The 13,758-nt window shown below is 39.6% G+C and overlaps 1 long non-coding RNA gene across 1 annotated transcript in view; it reads left to right on the top strand.

The window, feature by feature from the left end:
* The first annotated feature begins 763 nt into the window (after positions 1-763).
* The window catches only part of LOC111767051 (uncharacterized), a 59,999-nt gene continuing 47,004 nt past the window's right edge, over positions 764-13,758 (top strand). Inside the window, exon 1 of the long non-coding RNA XR_002798955.2 lies at positions 764-868. This is a non-coding gene — a long non-coding RNA (uncharacterized lncRNA). The remainder of the gene's footprint in view (positions 869-13,758) is intronic.

Genomic DNA, 13,758 nt, shown 5'->3' with positions numbered 1-13,758 from the left:
CACAAGGAGCACGCCCCGTAAGGAGAGCCGCCCAGCACGAAAGAAAACACAGCCTGCCCAGGAATGGCGCCGCCCACATGGAGAGCTGACACAGCAAGATGACGCAGCAAAAAGAAACAGATTCCCGTGCTGCTGAGGACAACAGAAGCGGACAAAGAAGACACAGCAAATAGACACAGAGAACAGACAACCGGGGTGGGGGGGAGGGAGGGGAGAGAAATAAGTAAATAAATAAATCTTTAAAAAAAAATTGGTGCAGAGCAGGAGAATACTTGGGATGTTCACCCAACATTCATTTAGCAAATATTTGTGGAGTCTCTTCTGGAGACTAGGACTGCTCTAGGGTCTACAAGCATGGAGTGAATATGTATTTTTTTTTAAAGAGGGAACTTGTTAGATGTGGAGACAATTGGGACGTGGAGACCAGCGATTACAGGCAAGGATTTATTGAGAAACTCCAACAGGAAGGGGTCTGTCATGCCGGCAGGGGCAGTCATGGGTTTACACAGGACTTCTGGGGGCGGAAACGGGCTTGGTGGGCGGGCCTGGGGCTTGGGTCAGACCTGGAGCTCCAGAGGGAGGGCAGGGGGGGTGGGCTGGGCAGTGAAGCCTAGCGGTGTGGGCGGGGCTGGGGGGCCTGTGGCTTCTCTGTCTGTTCTTGTGAGGAAATGAACTGTGTCTGGACGCGAGGCTCAGGGTGGGGGGCGGTGCCTGTCGTGGAACGTGGCTCCTTCTGAGGAAACGGCTGGTCGCCCTTCCACGTGGGGCAGGTTAATGATAACCTTGCCGCTTCTGCAAGTCGTGGCTGTGCTTCAGGTCCTGCCGATTCTGAGAAGCAGATGGAGGCCTTCAAGGAGGGGTTACATAGGTATGTGTGCTTATGTATGTGTATGTTTGTGTGTATATGCATATAGAAGGACGTGTATATGTGCATGCATATGTATGCATTATATATATATTAGTGAAGTTGTCAAAGTTGATCAAGGGGAGAATTCTAGTTGCTAGTTGCCGATATCAAGATAACTCACCAATGGTGGATATTGCAATGTAAAAATAATTTTGAAATGTCGTGGGTGAAACATGGTATATCGTTATATTTTAATATGTAAATTTTATTACAAGAGAGGGAATATATGTTTTCATACAGTCATTTTTGTTTGCTTTTTTAATTGCCTATTTATGTACTTTGCCTATTTTTCTATTTTATCTTAGCCTTATTAGATATAAATATATTAACCTTTTGGTCTGTCATACATGCTGCAAACGTTTTTTTTCCCCCAGCTTCATATTTTCCTTTCAACTCTGTTTGTATTTTTTCATATGTAAATTTTGGAGATTCTTTCCAGTTTTTTTTTTTTTAATGGTTTCTGCCTCTGATAGTAAGGTAAATATTACCTAACCTTTAGTGAGCATTAGCAATGCAACAGGCACTACATTAAGTGATTTACATATATTATCTAGTTAAACCTCAACAATCCTTTTGGTAGGTACTATTGTTTATTTATTATTTTTGACAAACTGGGGGATTGAACCCAGGACCTGATACATGGGAAGCAGGTGCTCAACCCCTGAGCCACACTTGCTCCCGTATTACCTCTTTTAATGATCATAAACTGAGGCTCAGAGAGGTTGAGTGACTTGTTCCAGGTGATGCATCTAGTCAGTGTCAGGGCCAGGATTTCAAGCTGAACACTCTAATGCCAGCGTGTTGCCCCCTCAGCTATTCTGTCTCCTAGAAAGACCCTCCCATTTGAAGATTGTATTATCTATCTACATAGTTTTCTATTACCAAAATTAATTTACCAATTTTTTAAAAAATTACATTTCTAAACACTTTACTTTGAAAATGTCAAGATTTCGAAACTTTCTTAACATAAAGCTAAATGAAATAGTCCCAGCAAAGTTAAATTTATTTTGGAATTGGAATTCATATATTATCTGGTATAACTGACTGTAGAAAATCATACTGATAGGATAATGGAAGGTGGGGGAAGAATTAACAATAGAGACCCTGAAAACTAGGCAATTTTTTAAAAGGCAGTTATTAGCTTCAGGAAAAAAGCAAACAACAGAGAGAAAAAAGCTGGAATCATAGTATACTACAATATGAAGCTGTGAATGCTATTTGCATGGGCCTAATAAAATCAAGGGCGACTATTTAAATTATCCAAAAAAGTGAAAGGAGAAAGTGGGAGCAGACACTACGGGACTAATTTTCTCGCATCTTCCTCACCTGCCTGATATCTGAGATGTTAAACGAGACCCCAAAACTGCAGCGAGGAGTCTTCTTGTTTCTGGATCTCGCTCACGCCTATCCCATGGGACTGCACCTTCCTGCAGCTTATACCCATCCCTCAGCCTCCCTCCTACCTTGTTTTCTGGGAATTTACAAATTCATTTAGGCTCACAGGAGGAACAGGGAGAGACGGAGAGAAAGTGAAGAGTCTAACAGCCACCGATTATGAGATGGAATTACACTGTCAAAATAATGAATATGAAGAGTAATTGTTCCGTTTTCTCAGGACCCTCCTTGTCTCTTTTGAGACTTAGCTCTAATTTAGAAATATTCCTAAATGCAAATTACAGGTGGCTCAAACAGGTTTCTTTTTTTCCTAATACTGGATACATTTCTTCATTTAACAAGTTAAATATATAATACCATTAAATTATTCACATATTCCAAATGAAGACAGCGATAATTTCAAAGGGAGTTTCAAAAAAAGATAAATGGCCAGTGGTTTTATAATTATTTCATTCACTCTCTAATTTTTCTGCATCATACCTTTCCCTGCCTCGTTAATACCTTGGCCAGACATTACTGCTGTTCCCGTGTAAGGAATGATTGTTCTTTAAATAGCACATGGAACTCCTACCAGCGTGACCTTTCTTCTTGGCAGGTCATCTGAGAATATTAGCTTGAGTACTTTGTTCCACGGTTCCCAGCAGAGCAGGAGACCTTAATATTCTGAGAATCTTCATTGATGAAACTGCCCGAGCAATCTGCCAAAAATTATTGATTTCCTTTGCTCTGAAGAAGCTTCTCTTGTATTTGCAATAAATAGACATCGAAGGAACATTTATGGGTCTACACTGGCTCCAGTACTTGTAGATGGACCCGTACCTGAGATGTGGCAGGCAGTGGGAGGGCAGATCTGTTTCGGGAACATGGAGGCGAGGTCTCTGCAGGATGTTGGCAGCAAAGGGCACCCAGTCTTGCAGGGAGGCTAACCCAGCAGGACCAAGTGCCCTGCAGGTGGCAGAGCACAGCAAGGATGCTTGGGGCATGCGATAGTTATGCAAAGTCAAGGCAGGTAGCCAGGAAACCAGGAATGCAGCTTAGTGGGAGTCCATTAGCAGATGGCAACATGCAGGGAAAAATCCCCCGTAAGGGCAAGGGTGAGGCAGGGCCCCAGCCCTGGAAATACTGAGCAGTGTAATAAAAAAAACCCACCTCAGAAAAGAAGCGCAGTTACTGAACTTGTGGTGGAGATGGCAGATGTTCTGAAAAAAGCCAGTGAAATTCAATCAGAAAAGAGGTGAACGGCAAACTAGAGACTGGAATCTTGAAGACTGTCAGGTTGCCCCCAGTGATTTATAGGGTGTACAAGAGCAGTGAATTAACCCTCATGCCGAAACTTACCTCACAGGGTTCAAATACAATTCTAGCTAGCTACAGAACCATGATTTCAGGTACTCAGGGCTGAGTGTGCAGAAGCACGGCTTTGCCTCTAAGGAAGATTATTAGAAATGTTTGTAGTTCACAAAAGCCATTTATGCAAATAATTTTTAATCTTTTTGTTGTAGGGTGAACCAAAATTCCAAATCTTCTACCCTAGCTGTTATGGTAATGCAGGTTTCTGAAGGCGGTATTCTGAATTAGGGTGCCCACAGAGGGGGTTGGGAAGAGGGCGGCGGGTTGAACAATTACAGGAGTGTAGTTGTGGGTGGGTCAAGCAGAGGGGAACAGTGCAGAGAATAGCCCCCCAGTGTCTGCACTGGCTTGAGCCGCCGAGTGGGGGGTGGTGCCAAGGGGAAGTGGGGACAGCATGATGTCCAGACTCAAAACCTGGCTCCACTCTTTTCTTCCCACGTGACCTTGAGCAGATTACTTCACCTCCCTGAGACTTCATCTGTAAAATGGAGATTATATTAGTTCTACTTCACAAAGTTGCCGTGCGGATTAAATGAGGTAGGCACTTGAGCTTTCACAGTCCCAACCTTGGGACAAATGTTGAGTGTCTACGGATTGCCAAATGTTGAGTGTCTCCTGATTGCCAAGCAGTGGACTGAGTGCTGAGAAGATTAAACTCTGTCCCTCATCTCCAAGTGTTCTCAGTCTGCGGGAGAGGCATGCAAAACCAATGGGCTCAATATTGTGGGCGTCTTAGCCAGCATAAAGCATGCTGGGATACTCGACATGACTGGTTTAAATGGAAATGTGTGCAGTTTGGCATGGAAATAAATGGCTCGGAAAGAAGTCAGTGAAAGGCGACGGTGGCTTCTTGTAATTTATGTCCTAAATAATTCATAGGCTATGTATCTTGTACTTTATCTGGAACAATACACAAACCATATTCAGATAACTGTAGCACAGCTTGTTCAAATATTTGCTGAAAAAGTTTATCTGATTCTGCAGCAAATAAAATATCATCCATACAGTGAATTGTATATTATAAAGGAAATTGTTCTCGAACTCATTGCAAAGGTTGATTTACAAAATGTTGACCTAAAGTAGGACTATTCGTCTTTCCCTGCGGTCATACAGTCCACTGATATCTTGCTGTAGGCTGCATATGATTTATACTTGGCACAGTAAAAGGAAATTTTTCTTTATCCTGGTCTTGTAGGGAAATTGTAAAAAAAACCAATCTTTTAAATCTATTATTTTGAGTTTCCAATTTTTTGGAATCATACTAGGAGAAGGCAGTCCAGTTGCAAAGGACTCAGGCTCCATTGCTTTATTTACTCCTCAGAGATCAGTTAACATTCTTCATTTACCTGATTTCTTTTTTATGACAAACATTGGTGAATTCCAAGGACTCGTTGAGGGTTCAATATGTCCTTCAGCTAGTTGCTCTGTACTGATTGTTTGCAAAGCTTCTAATTTCTCTTTTGTTAAGGGCCATTGCTCTATCCAAACAGGAGATTCCTGTTTTCCATTTTAAAGGCAGAGGTTTTTGTACACAAGGGAATGTAGCAATGGCTCTTTTTAGTTTAAACTAGTTCCAAGACATCTTTTGTCATTGCCATATCTAACTTCCTGGGACAAATTTTTTTCTAACGTATTCTCCTTAGGAATAGAAATAACTGTTTTCCACTGCGCTAACAAATCTCTTCCCCATAAATTCATGGCTACATCTGCAATGAAAGGTTGCAGCTGAGTTTTTTGTCCATCAGGACCAATAACCTCAAAGTACCACTGAACTTCGAAGTATGTCTGAAATAGATCCAACTCCCAAAAACACTGTGGAAACTGCTTGCATGGGCCATTTGTGAGGCCAATTTCACCTACTTATAATAGAAACATCAGTCCTGGAATCTACCAGCCCAATAAAAGGTTTACCATTAATAGTAATTGAAATTTCAGGCCGTTCTTCTCTAAGATCTTGAGTCCAAAAAATACCCTTTCCCAGTTGATCCAAAACCTCCTGTCCTTTTTTGTGGAGTATGATTTTTAGGTGTATGATATGGCAATAAAAAGTAATTGTGCAATGCGATCTCCAGGTTGTACATGATAAGATTGTGTTACTGAAACCATAACCAATATTTCTTCCGTATAATCTGAGTCAGTCACTCCAGTATGCACGAAAACACCTCTGCAAGTAAGACTACTTCTTCCTAACAACAAACCTACCATATGCTTAGGAAGGGGACCATATATTTGAGTTTTTAATTTTCGTACTCCTAAAGATGGATGTAAAAGCACTGATTCTGCTGCAAAAATTTCATAAGCTGCACTACCTTCAGTGGCTGTGCATAAATCGTTAATATCCATTCGTTCAACATCCTGTGGTTGAGACCACTGCTGAGAGGGAGGTTGCAGTTAGGGGACGATTCTGGGGATTTTTCCTCATACTGTTTGGCCGAGGGCCGAGAGGTAGGCCGGTGGGAAGTTTCCCAGGACCGGAGCACCATCCTTCCGATACTTAGACCAGCATTTATTAGCCCAATGAAATCCTTTTTGACAAACTGGGCATAACTGTGATGGGAAGCGGGATGAACTATTATTTATAGAATTATTTACTGATTTATTTTGCTAACATTCCTTTTGCATATGACCCCTTTGCACATTAAAAAGGTTATAGTGGAGCGGCGAGTGGTCAGTCCCTTAGATAAGGTAGCCACCAAAGTGTTATTATCATTGGCTCCACCAATATACTGACAAGTTTTAATGAAATCAGCTAGCTTTCCTCCTGCTGCTTTAATAGATGGAAGTGCTGCCTTACATTGCTTATTTGCATTGTCAAAAGTCAACATTTGTGAAAGCATATCTCTCATATCAGGGTCAGTTATAGCTTTATGAATTATATCCTTCAATGTCGAGCCAGAAACTCAGTATATGGCTCAGAGGAACCTTGAATCACTTTGAAATAGCTAATTTTGCTTTACCTGGATCTTCAGTTTTTCTCCAAGCATTCAAACAGCATGTCCTAACTTGTACGATAGCTGTATCTGTGTAATTGACCTGACGTTGGATACCGAACCAAGCCCCTGTGCCCGTTAATTGTTCTAAGGTAATTGGTACAGGAGGATTTTGATTTACATTTCTAATAGCAACTCTTTGAGCTTCGTTGTTTCACCAGTTTTTAATTTTTTTTTTTTAAGATCCACTTTTTAAATTTATTTCTCTCCCCTTCCGCCTCCCCCTGCCCCCAGTTGTCTGCTCTCTGTCCGCCGGGTTTTAAACTGCAAAAATTCTGATGCACTCAACACAGTTCTGCCCATCATATCCCAGTCCCAAGGGGGAAGTCTCATTTCTTGTGAGAGACCTCGAAGTAACCCAAATGTATAAAGACTAGTAGTGCCAAATTGCACACAGGCTGTTTTCAGTTCCTTTAAACTTTTTAAACCCAAAGGTTCATAGTTAACGTGCATACCACCTCCTGCTTGTGGATTTAGAAAAAAAGAGGATATAACTGAGAATCATGATCCATAGATAATATGGAATTCATATGAGTCACAGCAGCAGACAAAGGAGTCTCGTGATTGTTAATAGGAAATCTAGTTCTAGTAAAATCATGAGGAATATAACTTCCTGGAGGCCAAATTACAGAATAACCAGATGGAACCGAAGCAGGAGTTTCTTTAGACGTTTTTTATTTCAGGTTCTGATGCCTGCACAGAAAATGCACCATACTTCTTCTTTCGTTTTGAAGGCAAAAGTGTTGAAGCCTGAGATTCCTCAGAAGATGAGTCAGACTCAGAACTGGAGCTAGAACTAGAATCTGAACTGTCTGATAGTGAATCAAAATTATGCAATGGCATAAGAAAAATAGACAAAGCACTAGATGATGTCCATTTCTTAATAGAAATAGGATTACCTTCTCTGTAATGTAATTTTAATTGTTGTAAAACCTTCAGCCAGTGAGGATAACTTAATAATTTTTTTCCTTCAGGTTGAAACCATGGACAACCTTTTCTACTAATATAAATAATTTCTTAAGAGTAGACTCTTTGACAGGATATCCTGAGGCTTGCAATAAAGCCTTCAAAGTTGCTTGATATTCTTCGAATTTACTATGCGAATTCCCCATTACCCTGAATGTTCACTAAATCCCGAGAGAAGAGCGTCTTCGTACCTGCTATATACTTACCAATCTCGGTTTCTTCAAGCCCCACATTGGACGCCACTTGTCAGCGGTGACTCATGAAGAAATGAAAAATCATGCAGACCGGGGTTCAGGGGATCAGAGCAAATGCTGCTGACAAGTTTATTGTACAAAGTCATAGTATTTGCACAATTCCAAACAACGCTCTGTTTAGCAAAAAGGCCCTTGCAAAGCTATTATTAAAAACTTGGCAAACATTACACACATTGACCTTAACATGTACCCGTAAAATGAGGAACAAGAAGCCACCGTCTCCTTTCATTGACTTCTTTCTGAGCCATTTATTTCCATGCCAAACCGCACACATATCTATTTAAAGCAGTCATGTCAAGTCTCCCAGCATGCCTTATGCTGGCTAATACTCCAACACGATATGGTGGGAGAAGTTAAAATATCAGTGTGCAAGAAGGTGAGGGGGCCCAGAACAGTGCTCTCTTCACATATGGCCTTTGAACTGAACACTTGGGTAAATGAATAGGGTTTCACCAAAATGCGTTTATTTCCTTTGTGATCTTGGGCAAATTACTTAAGCTCTTGGAGCCTCAGTTTCTTCTGTTGGGGATAATGATAGTACTCATTTCAAGGTATGAATCTGAGGATTAAATGAAATAATGCATGAAAAGTGCTTAGCACAGCACGTACTTGATGACTGTTAGCTACTTTTATTGCCATTATTACTAGAGAGAACTGGAAGTCACTCAGCCCTGATGGACTCAATGACATATCAAGGTCCTAGCAAAGTGTCGGCTAAGATTCATGCCACCAGTGTTATGTTCCAGAATCAGAGAGCCCTGGACTGAAAGAATCCCACTTTTTCTACTAGAGATTAAAGAGAGCATTGGAGCCTTTTGCATGAAGTAGAGACTGCAGCAGTTTTCTCCAAAGGAAAGTTTTTAATGAAATCATTCAGCATTTGAAAGAGCTCATATCTAAAAGGGTTACCTGCTTCTATAGTGCTAATCAGTCAGCAATATAATGAAATTCACTTTCGCATAGTGGACATTTCTATTTTTCCCCCAGCCCTCTAAACATGCTGTTCTCTGCAAACTATTTAATTGACTTTCCTATTAAAGGTTAATTGTGGGAAAATAGCTTGAATTTGAATGTGGGAACCTGGCTTGAAGTTGAAACATTTCCATAATGCAGATGAGAAGGGTGGGCTTAGGATCACCGGCCTTGACTAGACAGAATGCTGTCTGGTCAGCACAAAAACTGTTTGCATGTGGAGACTTTTGAACTTTGTTATGGCCTGCTCCCTGGCATTGCTGGTGCTGCAGGTTTAATAACAAGCAGCCTTGAAAGTAAACATAGATAACCACTGCTTTGTAATTTCTAATAAATATGATGTGGAAACTAGGGTCGAGGCTCTCAGTTCCAGAAGCTGCTGAGTCCCCTGGTCCCGTCTTTATTTCTTCTTTTGTGTCTTTCTTTCTGTCCTTTAATTTCTTCAGTTCTGTGTCGCCTTCCCTTCGTGCAAACCTATCGCTGAGCTGGTCTCAGTAACTAGCACCCAAACAGGGACTTGAGGGGAAGAAGGATCGCTTTGAGCGAAACTAAAGGTGTTGTCATGGCACAGAGCCCCGAGTGGTTTAGAAGGCTTCCCAGTCCTCCGTGACACTCCTGAGTATTCTAGCAGGGTTACAATGGGAAATGGAGATAGTTCACCTGTATGTCTGCCTCCTAAAACAAATCCTCAAGGCAAGAGGAGCCGAAGCCAGTGAGTCTCATATTTTAGAATTCTTACAGATTATAGAAACGTATTGCTCATAGTTTCCAGCAATGGGAAGTTTAGAATTAAGAGATTAGGAAAGAGTTGAAAAGAGTTTAAAAATTACATGTACAAGGTGTTTTGCTCCCTCTTACTATTTAGCCCACTTGGACTATTATTAAATCTGTTTTGATACTAAATCTAAAGTTTTGCCTTCAGCTCCTTCATTAATTGACTTTAGAAAGTCACTTTCCCCTCCACTGATACCTCCTCCTCCTTGCATACCCAGAGATGCTCAGCCAAAGTTGTCAGCTTTACAGCAGGGCATCTTGCAGGCTAGAATGGAGGGAAATCATGCGGAGCTGTTTGTGCAAGGAAAGGTTAACTCACAAATATAATGTCCCATACAGGCAAAAGTGCTAAATAAGGCCCTTGTTAGTGAAATCATGCTTGTAAGAAAATTCTCTGTTAAAGTGTTGACTAAGAGAAGGAAAATATTCTGGCAGCAACTGTGCAAACCCCCTGCTGCCTACGTGATAATGTGGCTGTGGGCTAGTGGGGGCTAATAGAATTAAGCCCCTGGAAAAGGAGGAAAAAATGGCAACACTGGTGTTCTGTTTTATTTCCATACTGGTTCTGATTGGGCCTATTTGGCCAAATTAATAAAATTAGTACAAAATTTTTATCAAGTTGTTAAAAGGAATTTTTGGTTTTGAATCAATAGCTTACTCCTGAACTTCATGTCTTAGTGTGGTCTTCAAGAGTAGTAATCCAAAAAATGTGTGTTAACTGTCTAAACTGCTAAATAAGAGCTTAACTGCATTTATGCAGCTCAAGTTATCCTAACTGATTGCTGATTACTAATAAAAGTGTTTCCAAGAAGAAGCTTGCATGTTTCAGGCAGCATGGATTCTAGAAAAAATCTTAAAAGCAATAAAATCTAAGATGTGAAATGATGGAGAACTTAAAAACAGCTATACCAGAAAAGTAAGAGTTATGAGTCAAATTGTAAACTTTATGTTTCTGTTGGTGTGTTGTAATTGTTTTGTGTTTGTCTATTTGTTCAATGTCAGTGTATATTTTTATACCTCCAGATGGTAATATAAATTAATAAATAAAAATTTCTAAAAGAGCTCTATTCAAATGACCAAAAATTAAACAAGCACTTATATTAATACATAAATTTAAATGTTAATAAGATCTCTACAATGATAAAATTATAAGTCTTGATTACTGTAAGTCTCTTCATAAAAAATAGCTCTTGCCTAAATTGAAATGGATAGTTTATTTTTCTTCACAGGATAAAATGAAGGATGTAAAACTTAAATGAATAATTAAAGAAGGTAAAAAGTTTGTGGGAGTGCTGGCTGAAATTCAGTAAGTTGTTCAAAAAAAGTGTATTTTGTCCTAAAATAAGATGGCTGGTTTTCATAAAATCAGAATGAACATATGCAGGACAGAACTTGAATCCATGTGGCAAGTTGTAGAAGGTAGTACGGTAACATTAGGTAAGGGAATGTATTCTGTGAACGTGAAATTTGTCTTAAAATAATATGATTATAGCCTATATGGTTAAAAATAATTATAAGAAGTTTATGGAAGCATTGTTTGAATTAAAGTGTTTAAATGGCTAATTCCAAGAAGTCATTATTAAACAGAAACTGAATTGATAATAATAACAAAAAGTAATTGTATTACAGGAAAACTTGTTGGCAGTCAGTCTCCCCTGCCAACTTGTTTCTAAAGACTGTTTCTAGTATTGCATGCTACTAGGTATTTAAAATAAAGCTATTTTTACATATAACCAAACTAAATCATTATTTTAAAAAGTTTGTTTAGTGTTAATGGTAATTGTACATTGTAAGAAATTTGCTTGGAGACAGTTTCCAAAATCATTTTGGTAACTTATGTATGTAAGATGTATAGAATGTGTTTTTATTATTAAAGAAACAGAAAATAATTTTGTCCTAAAATAAAATGACTGGTTATTAAGAAAAAGTAAAATGTGGGACAAAATCTGAATGAATACTGAAAGTGTGAAAGGTTCATGGGAAAGTAATTTTTATGGTTAAAGTTGAGTAAGATTTGATGGATCTATCTATAAAGTTTTAAAAGCTTTAGGATCAAATAGTATATTGATGCAAAGTTAAAATTTTATTCTTTCTCACAGTTTCTCAAGTCATTGGTCTGTTTTAGTAAAAGTTTATAAAGAGTTTTTCTTCTAAGTAATCAGCGTACAAAAGAGGTCTGTTTTATCAGAATAGCTTCTTGTAGTTTAATCTTATTTCCTTGGTCTTTTAAGAAGAAGCAAGTCTCATCATTTTTAAAGGAACATAATGTTCAAACCTGTTTTCTCAAAGTCAGATCCTAAAAAGTATCTTTTTATTTCAAACTATTGCAAAAAATTTGTTCTTTTACCTTGAAAAAATTAAAGTAATAAAATAGTTAAGTTCCTTTAATATGTTATAAGTTGAATGGAACGTGTTTAAAAGTGTTATAAAATTAAAAGGATTCTTCAACCCTCTGTTAATTAAAGTTGCATAAATAAAAAGTTCATATGAATAATTAAAGAGTGTATAAAATTCCCAGAAATTTACCAATGTCCCAGCATAATATTAGACAAAAGTACAATGTTGTTAATCATGGTTGAAATTAAAAAATAGTGTCACAGAAACCTCTTAACATAAATTAAAGTAACACCACTGCTGTATGTAGCAGTCCCAAATATTGCTACTTTGTTGCAAAAAATTAACATCCAACTGTATCACTATCACTTCGTTTAAAACTTTAAGACTTTCTTTAGTATCTTCTTAGACAAGTCAAGCCAGCCTGGAATCCCCTACCTGTGGAAAACCCAACAATGGAGTTTTACAGTGCTTCCCCAAGGCTGTGTGCATAGCCCAGCCATCTGCCCTGGTCTGGTGACAAAGAGTCTGGCTACCTAGAAGACATCTGTGGCTGCAACCCTACTGATGACATTATGTTAACCAGTAATTCCTTTTTTTAGAAGTAAAAGAAACATCAGAGACAATAGTATCTTATTTTAAGAGCCTAAAATAGGCAAACAATTGGGACAGGCTGCAAGGTCCCTGCTGCTCTATCAAATTCTTAAATGTTGTTTGGTTGGGTAAGACAAAACTATACCCTCTGCTGTAGTTGATAAAGTACAATGTTTTCTCATGTTAATGTAGTTTGTAATATTGTTGGACTACTAAAAATCTTTCATCCCTCACTTAGCTCAAATATCGAAACCGTTGTATGTGTTGATTGGGAAAGGTCCTTCATGGGAGTGGGAGGACCCCCAGCAGGCTGCTTTAAAAAATAAAAGAGGGAGAAGGTGGACAATGGCTTAGCCTGTGAATTGGATGTGACCAGCCCCAGTATTGGCTTTGGGTGGGGTTTGTGGCAAAGGCAGCATTCTAAACAAGTACCCCTTGGGTTTTAGTCATAATTCTGGGAAGGGGCCAAAAGTACATGATAAAAAAGTAATTGTGTGCAGCATAAGAAGCCCTGCTGAAAGTGAAAGGCTTACCCCAATAGTGTCTGGTCACCGTGAAGACGGCCATTCATATCTAGGGGTGGATTGCAAATACTGAAAACAAGACAGAAACCACTGACTGTTGAGAATCACCCTCTATGGGGGAGAGATTTGTGGAAGAACATCTGGGATGTTTGTCAGCAGTGACAGGTAACTGTCTATCATGTCCCTGCCCACTCCTCTAACATCTCTGTCAGGAATGTTGAGGCAGATGCCTCATGAAGATCCAGAGCCATACCATGGAGACCTGAGAAGCAGCTGAGTGGCTCCACCAGAAAGACGAACATTGTGACTACCAGACCCTGTGGTGCCTAGCCCAGCAGGTCCAGCTGCCTGTTACTTGCCACCAGCTCGTGGACTTCACCCGTGAGTGTCCATCGTGCTCACTCCAATGACTGTGACATCGGACCCCTCCTGCTCTCGGGAGGGATGAGGTGTGCTTTCACTGCTGCAGACACTGCACTGGGACTCTTATAACAAGACAGCTACTATTTTCTGGCTAGAAAATGAATCCTTACAACAATGAGTTGTGGCTCTAGGTCCAACGAAGATGATAAGAGCAGGAACAATGAAAGCATTGAAATTATGAGATAAATTCCAGCTGCCCCACAGCCCAAAATGGGGGAGTAACAATAATTTGTCGCTGCCTATGCCTCAAACTATATAAACTGGGGAAACTGAGG

The sequence above is a fragment of the Dasypus novemcinctus genome, chromosome 12 (genome assembly GCF_030445035.2).
Source record: "Dasypus novemcinctus isolate mDasNov1 chromosome 12, mDasNov1.1.hap2, whole genome shotgun sequence".
Taxonomy (NCBI): Eukaryota; Metazoa; Chordata; class Mammalia; order Cingulata; family Dasypodidae; genus Dasypus; species Dasypus novemcinctus.
This window is presented reverse-complemented; position numbering and strand designations above follow the sequence as displayed.